Below are 9320 nucleotides of genomic sequence, written 5' to 3'. Positions count from 1 at the left end.
GCCATTTCGCGCCAGTAAAGACTATACTGATAGGACCTATTATGAAGCACTTAGACATATCAATCGCGTCTGTAAATCCTTTTATTGTTTCTTTTCCTGTCTTTATTGGCATTATTTTTGCCTCTGTAAAGGTGATTTTTTTTTTTAGTGTACACCATAAAATGTATACATATTTTACCTATACGAGCTCACTTGAGCTGAGCCAAGAATTCTGTGCTCAGACTTGACTCGTTTAAGCTAAATTTTCTGCTCATGTCTCAACTTAAGAGTTATACAAATCGATCACAAGCAAATTCATAATGAGCCAAACCGAGCCTAGTCACGGGTTGCACAGTCTCTTTACCAGCCCTAGCTACCTATAGCTTTTATCATTGACAAAATAACTCGTTAGAATTATATAATTTCTCTCTCTCTCTCTCTCTCTCTCTCTCTCTCTCTCTCTCTCTATATATATATATATATATATATATATATATATATATATATATATATATATGTTTTACATAACATTAAATTATGTGTTTAACATTAGATTGATTCAACCTCATAAAAAATAACTAAAATACTTTTAAAATAATGATATTTTTTAAAATGCAAAGTTACTTTTTGATGTCATAAAGAAAACTTTGTTAGTTTTATAAAGTATTGTTGTAGGAAAAAGTGTTTGATTTTCCAATTGATTAAAATATCAATAGATTAAAGTTAATTAATTAAAAATTAGAAAAATTGGTGCCTTTATGTCTTATTTTTTAAAAAACTCGAGAACTCACGTATAGGACTCCAATCACAAGTCGGGTCCTACCTTATCCTTGTGACATAGCCTGCTAGAGACAACTCGACAAGTATATTATTATTATTATTGGCCTCGTAATTGTTATTGTCATTGTCATTGTCATTGTCATTGTCATTGTCATGGTCATAGTCATGGGCCTATTTTTTTTAATAGGTCAGTGTTGTGCGACAGTCTTTTTTTTTACTGTTGCAAGCCTTTCGATTGCTCGCTTGTCGCTGCAGAAGCTTTAGTAATAACAAGTGCAAGAGATCGAGAGAGAATAGAGAGGAAGAAAATTTGCAATCATTTGAAAGTAATCACAACGAGGGTGAACAAAAGAAAGCTCAACGGATTTGCATTCATTCATAATTTTGCCCGTAGGCTTGCGATGGTAAGAAAGGATGGTCACACCGCACTCGCCAATTGAAGAAGTAGGCCCGTGTCGGCATAGTTCTTGTAATTATTATTATCACTCTTATTATTATAGGCTATTTTCTAGTCGTTTTTTGGGTAATTTATTGATACATACCCACCTTTTGCCTGAAATTCAATGTCAAGCGCCAAACTTTTGTAAAATTGCTATTATGATCTTAGGTTTTCCTGACAATGGTCAAATAATGACCTTGCGCTAACCTCCCTCACACACAACCATAAGAAATGTTTTATCATATTTTAATATTTTTATTTTACCCTTATTCATTAAAAATACATAATTACCCTTCTTGCATGTTATAAACTGACGTCCACCTACCTTTAAATGTTACTTACGAATAACCAAAATGGATCAGCCAAAATAGACCTTATCCATATTTTCAGTTTTGGATATCATATATCCATATTTGGGATCATATCCAAGATAAATACATTCAACTAAAGTACTTAAATATATTTAATTCAAGTTATCTAGTTGAGAATTGAGAATAAAGTAGAAAGGTAGTTTTGACATTTTACAATATTTACAGTTTTCATAGGTAAGGGTAAAGCCTGATATTTTTCTCTCAAAAGATATAAATAAAGGTAGGTTAAAGTAGGATTGTCAGCAAAACACAAGACTGTATCAGGAATTTCAGAAAAACTGGTACCTGATTCTGAAAGTTCAAGTAAAATGTAAGGCTGTATCAGGAAATATCTTTTTTTTTATCTCTAACATCAACCGTGACATTGCGAAGCAAGTGTCGATCATTTTCCTTGAAATATATAGTTTCTCCTTTTTCTTTGTGGTTGATATTGTAGCAATAGCATTATCTTTATAATTATTCTGTATCGTAGAAGTCAACCAGCTGCACTGCACGGGATACAATCATCCGAACACGGATCTCATAATTTGAAATAGGATGGGATCCATCATACATTTAATCCTATCCATCCAATCACGGATCCCATCATTTCCATTGATCGGATGTCTAGGATTAAATGTATGATGAAATCTATCCTATTTCAAATGATGGGATCCGTGTTTGGATGTCTAGGATTAAATGTACGATGGGTCCCATCCTATTTCAAATCCTAGCCATCCAGCCATTGATTGGATGGCTAGGATTGAATGTAACATCCTAACACATAAAAGCAATATATATATATTGCGTGTGTGTGTTTTGGAGTTTGGCCATCTTACAAGCAGAGTAATATTTTCTTCCAGCCGATCTACTTTATTGAACCTGTGTATTCCCCACAAACTTATAGGTATCATTAATTACCTGGTTTCTTGTGAGCAGGTGGCGATAGCCTTCACTGTACAGGGGGGGATGGAAGAGAATGGGAGTGATTCCTGGGTGGTGGACATTGGAAGCAGATACGCTGGATACGTTGCTTCGACTGCCCGCAGGAAGATGGCGAGGACGACGATCTACAAGTGGCCGCATGACCTTGTCAATATGTCAAAGCTCAACGAAAAACGCAGCCCTCAGATGGCGTCTTTCGGCCCCTACCACCACGGGAAAGAACACCTGCTTCCCATGGAGCACCACAAGGAAAGAGCTCTCTATAGGATCCTCGATAGGACACAAGTTTGGCTTCCTCGCTTCGTCAAATCACTGAGGGAAGTGCAACAAGAGCTCATGAGTAGCTACGACGAACTCGATCCCGAATTGTCATCTGATTCTTTCTTAAAGATGATGCTTCTTGATGGGTGCTTCATGCTTGAGCTCCTACGCTTTGATCAGGAAGATTCAGATAAGACTGACCCCATCTTCAGCATACATGGGAAGCGTTACGCATTTGTGGTGTTGCGTCACGACATGCTGATGCTTGAAAACCAAATCCCTATCCTTGTTCTGAAAAAGCTGATGGATGCAGAAAAAATGGTGGTGGTTACGGACAATGCTGATCTCCACAGTTTGATCATCAATTTTTTTTATTTAGAAGCATCCCCACCAGACGGTCTGGGTTTACATGTTCTGGATGTCTACAGGAAGTGCTTGATCCAAAGCAGACGCCATTCTGGAGATGGTTCTGAATCTTCTGATCATGAAGGTGCTTGTTCTCCATGCCTAAGGAGGCTTTGTAAGCGCATTAAGTGTCTGTTGACTCAAAGCATCCTCTTCGTGCTGTGTGCATGTATTGCGCCGGTTAGGAATCCTCACTATATTCGATCAGCAAAGAGGCTTCACGAAGCAGGAGTCACCTTTATGAAGAGCCGCAGTGGGAGTGGGTTAGATGTAAAGTTTGAAGATGGAGTCCTTACTCTTCCTTTCATTGGGATACACGACCATACAGCAGCAATCTACATGAACTTGATGGCGTTAATTCGAGCGCATGCACCCGAAAGCAGGGTGCGAAGTGACATCCTATGTGGCCTTCATGGACGACCTCATAGACACCGCCGAGGACGTGAGTCTCCTCAGCTCTAAAGGCATCGTGAAGAACGAACTTGGGAGCGATGACGATGCTGCCAAACTCTTCAACAAGTTGGGTGATGGTATCGTATACGACTCATCAGATCACACATTTGAGATCCGGCAGCGGTTGATGGCCTACACCGCCTCCGGTTTGCATGGATGGCTTGCAAATCTGCGGCAAACCTACTTCAACAATCCATGGTCCATCTTTTCACTCATTGGAGCTCTTTTTTTGCTACTTCTGACCTTCATTCAAGCCCTGTATGCCATATTGGCCTACCACAAACCCGGGTGACCGTCTCCTTATCCAACTCAAACAGTGTAAGAATGCCTTGAGGTCCCATGTTTTAGATGCTTTTGCATCATATGTTGTCATGTGTGCATATATGTGTAATCCTCGCTCGTCGTTCTTGTAGTAAAATTACCACATTTGACAATATTTCCCAGTGGTAGGGACTCTCTTATAGAAAAAGATTCTCTTCTTCTCTATCTTTCTCTCATGATGATTTTGATGCTGAATACAAGCTGTCCGGGCTCGATCGGCTCATTCACAGCAAGGGATTGCTCAGGCTCAGCTCGTTTGGCTTGCGTGGCCGGGCTGAACCGAGCTTGAGCTCTACGGGTCCTAACCAGATGAGTTGGGAAGCAGATCAGGTTATGCTCAACATGAGCGTTTTTGCTCATGTCGACATCGTGGCCGTCTGTTTGCATTCTGGATGAATGCCACGTGGTTTTGTTGACTTTTGAACTTTTTAAAATGCAAATCGGATGGCCACGATGTCAGCATGACCTGATCTTCTTCCGATGAGTTGGGTCTCAACTGGCTTGTTTAAATAAAAAATAACAATGAATAACGTTCTCTAGCTATTTAAAAATACCTCAGTCCTCTTTCTTGCACGCAAACTCATCAAACTAGCTAGTTGAGCTACTATATTAATTTTTTTATAAAGAAGCATACAGAAATGCAATATAATATAGACTCATCCAAATGAGCATAAACAGGCCGAGCAAAGAGGAACGACCATTGTACCTGCTCAGCTCACTAACACCACATGAGTTGCTTGTTGCTTGGCTCGCCGAGCTAATTTGACACGTCCAAGACATGAGCAGCTCGGTTCATTTACCAGCCCTACATGCAAGGCCTGAAGCAACGCATGCAGACCCATAAGAACTTCCAAATGCCTGAAAGCCAGAGATTTGAGATCCAATTTCCTTCCATTGAATATAAATTTTGACTCTCTGAGATCCACGTACATTTGCAAATCCATGTCCTTGGTCAAAGATGGTGGTTACACCTTAACCGGCTTAAACATACCAATCACTCAATCGGTGCTATCCATCAACCCTAAATACTCGTTCTGATAGATTATCCACTTGACCTGGTTAAGTGCTGGCAATTACGCTCAGCCAGGTCACCTGATGTTTGGATTCTAGAATCAGTCCATGTGAAGAGGAGTTAGTTGAGTTGACACAGGGTGTAAAGCAGCATTTGAGGTCAGACTCGTAAGCCCATGTCATAAACTGGACCCATCAACGTCCTATTATGCTTAGGATCCCTACCTAAAATTTCAGACCTCATGGAAAAAGGGTAAGCATAATAAAAAAAATTTATGCTAGAGAGAGAGAGAGAGAGAGAGCACCGAACCCGCTACCTGTTTGGTTACAGACCAGCACAACACCGTGGACTCAGTCCACGACTCTATGACGGGTTGATAACTAACCCCTTGCTGGTTTGACCAAGCCAACCTAACACAGGCCAAACTTAGACTTCGCCCCCAACTTAGTCCAACGCTTTGGTCATCACATGATGAACCACCCCAGTCAGTATCCGGCCAGACGAAGAGGAGAACAATAAAAATCCATTCTGGGAAGCAACTGGGCTAAACTCATAGGCTAATTCTCCTTATAAATCCACAACTAGCAAACTACCACTCCGGACCAACTTCATTATACAACCTACTGCACCTAAACATCCACGCAATCATCGCTATTTTTTTCCCATGAAAGTGTTTACATACAAAAGGTAGAAGGAATTCACTGCTGAAAGGATCTAATAAAATCCACTTATTTTCTATGAAAAGTGGATCACAGACACAAGAGGGAAGAAAGTCACTGCTCAAACAATCGAAAGGCTAACTTGGTTTACTTGGACAAGTTGACTTTGAGTCAACATTTCCTTCAAAAAAAAAAAAAGACAGTAAACTAGGGTCAATTTTACAGTTTGGCATCACACAAGTTCATGAGCTTCAGTTGTCTTAAGCACTGGAGAGATTCGTGAGCTTAACTTGCCGTCTAAGTGTGGTAGGGGACAATGCATCAAAACCAGTGCCCTAAAGACCATCAACCTATGTCTTATCTACAGCTGAGTTGTGTACCTTTGGGAGACATTTCTAGGCGAATATTTGTCCTTGGAATCAGATCCCCTTTCTTTGAGTGAATTAAAATAAGCATATTTCATGTGAAAATTATTTGTTGAGAAACGCTCTTTCCAAAGGTGAAAGGAGAGTGAAGGGCAGAATTTTCATGGGCAATTTTTTCTACCTGCAGATATTTTATGAGTTGTTAGGAAAAAGAATCGTACATTTGCAAACACTTTTTGAGGAAAGTTCGTTTAACTCCTGATTATAAGGGCGTGTTCAGATGCATTGACCTAGAATTGCGTGCTTGTCTCAATGATCTTTTTCCTTTTCTTCTTTTTTGACAAATTCTGTGTTCATCTCAATTTTGACTAGTTTAAACTATACCAGAGCAAGAGGTCTTTGTTTTTAAAGAAAATACCAGAGGATACCATTCCATTTTCAACCTGTGCCACAAAAAAAAGTAAGTTTCCGGTTTATAATTAGAACATTAATTTTGTACGCTTTCAATTCTGGCTCAAAAGGAATCGGGCTGAATTGGTCAACTTATATTTTTAGTTCAAAACTCATAAAAAAGGAATGAAAAAAAGAGGCTTATTCGGGTGGTTTTTTTGTGGGGTTCGGTTCAGCCCTGAAATGAATAGATTTATGGCCAATTCAATCCGATTACGATAACATTGTTTAATACAACTTTTGTAGGGCACTACTGACTTCCTGTTGTTTGAACATGATGTATGTGTTCAGTTACCACTTTGCCAATGGTGATTCTAGGGTCGTCAACGGTCAGGTCGACCCGAACCAAACCCTATAGGGTCTGGGTGTGGTGTTAAATAAGAAGACCCAAGTCCCGACCCAATCCAAGTTAAGACCTGCAATTTTTCAATGTAAAAATGATTAAAAAAATGGTTTTACAGAGTTTGGTTCACGTAGTTCTTATCGGGTCTGGGTTTGGGTTTTCTTATAGTGGACCCGATTGGACCTGGGTCCGGACCTGATAGCATACCCATAAATCGGGTCCAAGTCTAATTTCACCTGGATCCGAATCAAACCCGACCCGTTGACACCCCTAGCTAGGTGAGTCATTACATGATACCCAGTTCTTAGCCAAGGCCTCCATTCACTTACAATATTAACCCGTGGTCGCCCAAAGATTACAAACAATGAAGCAATTGGGATAAAAGTTAAACATTTCAAAATTTATCTGGAAAATTATTACCTAAAAAATTGTTGCCTTAAATGATTGCTATTAAGCACATGAGACACAATTTCATGACAGTTCTCTAGCTCACCGTTGGGCCCCACAGCTCCAGAGATGGAGGGCAGTCAAGTACTTTGAGGGCTCGTTTGGAAGCAAGAAAGATGTAGAAAAAGTTATGCAAAATGAAAAATCTGTACAAATTTTTTAACCCTTCCAAACAAGCGAGACTTTTTCTTTCTATACACTATATTTTTTTGGAGGAATGTTTTCTACCAAGAAAAATTTTATTTTTACACTCACCACCAACCATCTCACCTCGGATGATATTTTTTCACTCTGTTTTTATCTTGCTACGCAAACAAGAGAAACATTTTCTTTCAAAAAATTCTTGTATCAAAACTTCTCATAGGCAAAACTTTCTTTTTCCTATAAGAGTTTCTCTTACTTCCAAACGTGCAATTTGATTGTACCTTATCCACCCTCCTTAAACAATGTGCAAGTATATGAGATTCTTCTCATTGGCATGTCACGTAATGCACAAGGGTGGCCATCCGGCCAGTTGTGCTTCAAGTACTCGGCCCAAATCAGGTCGGGCTCTAGCTGCGGTTTATAGCTCAAGCCTGAATAAAGTCAGACCGAACATGGATCGATTAGATAATTGGGCTCTAATCAGGCCAAGATCATGTACAAAATGCACAGGACTCATTAACCTCAGTCAGACTGGGCTCGAGCCTCAATATAGATTGGGCTTGTCAGGACCTGTTGAGGATAATGCATATCGTATGGATTAGGGCAGTTTGGATTCAGAAGGCCAACATGGAACCATCTCATGATGATGTTGGGATAGGCTCAACCAACGCAAAAGGAAAACTCAATCTAAATAAGATCAGCTCAATCGAATCTAGTAAAAGGAAAGCTGATCCTGGAAATTGATATACTAGGAAATGTAACCCAAATGTAAAGTCCATTCCTATTTTCAAGGAGAATGTTAAGGGAAAAGATCCCTAATATCGTGTAATACGTTTCTTATATTCAATAGAACCTCTCATCTCTATAGATAGAAAATAGAGATTGAGAGAGAAAACATTTGATTGTGGACGTAGACTCTTGTGAGTCGAACCATGTTACATTGTTATTGTGAATGTTGTGCATGTGCTAAGTTAATAATTTAACTTGGAATCAGAGCTTTTGCTTCTCAAGAATCATTTGTGATCCTCGTTGTGCATATTCATAGCTTCCGACAACTCCAACAACAATAACAACATGATGTTCACACCAGGCGTGTCTTTTATATCAGGTTTGGGTTCTGTATTTTCCATTCTTCCTGCACCAACTAGCCTTCAACATTTTCTCTGAGTTAAGTTGTCTACAAACAACTTTCTTTTGTGAGAATCTCTTCCATGCTCGCCTGAATTTATTTCTGAACCAAACAAAGAATTGATTAGAAATTTTGCTTATTTGGATTGCCAGGGATGGATCATCTTCTAAGATGGATTCTATCCTCTCTTATCGATATTGTAGGCTTAAACACCTCCTTCATGTCTGGTCTAACCTCAAGCGCATGTATGCATACACTCAGTGGCCTAGCTAGGATTCATGTGAGGGGAAGGGGGGGGAGGGGAGCAAAGAGGGGTGTAGAAAAAAAAAAGTTTGGTTTGGTAGTCGGGGGTTCGGGGGAAGCGCCACCCCAAATTTTTTTTTGAGATAAAATAAAAAATGGCTACAATTATTAATAAAAATCTATTTCATATGGACAAATCAAACTATTTGCTGCTGTCAGGGCTGGGCTAGGACTGGGCTTAAAAAAAAAAAAATCTAACTGTTTCTGGAGGCAGGACTGGGTTACAGCCCAGTCCTGCACCCCCACCCCACCCGGCTCCGCCTATGCATACACTCAAGATCTCATGTGCAACAACTAAAGGCTCAACTTCAGAATTTAAAAAAAGGAATGACATTGTATCTATGTATTTTCATAAAGCAAAATATATAGCCCATCAACTGGCTATGGCCTCCAAGCCAGTTGATGACGATGATCTGATGTTACATATCTTAGTAAGGTTACACATGAGTGAGTATAGGGCTTTCAGAACATCTTTGAATACTCAGTCAGAATTTTACACCCTTGAAGATTTACTGACAATGCTCTTTATTCATTA

This window comes from Nuphar pumila, chromosome 8, assembly GCF_984573655.1.
Source record: "Nuphar pumila chromosome 8, dmNupPumi1.hap1.1, whole genome shotgun sequence".
Classification (NCBI taxonomy): domain Eukaryota; kingdom Viridiplantae; phylum Streptophyta; class Magnoliopsida; order Nymphaeales; family Nymphaeaceae; genus Nuphar; species Nuphar pumila.
This window is presented reverse-complemented; position numbering follows the sequence as displayed.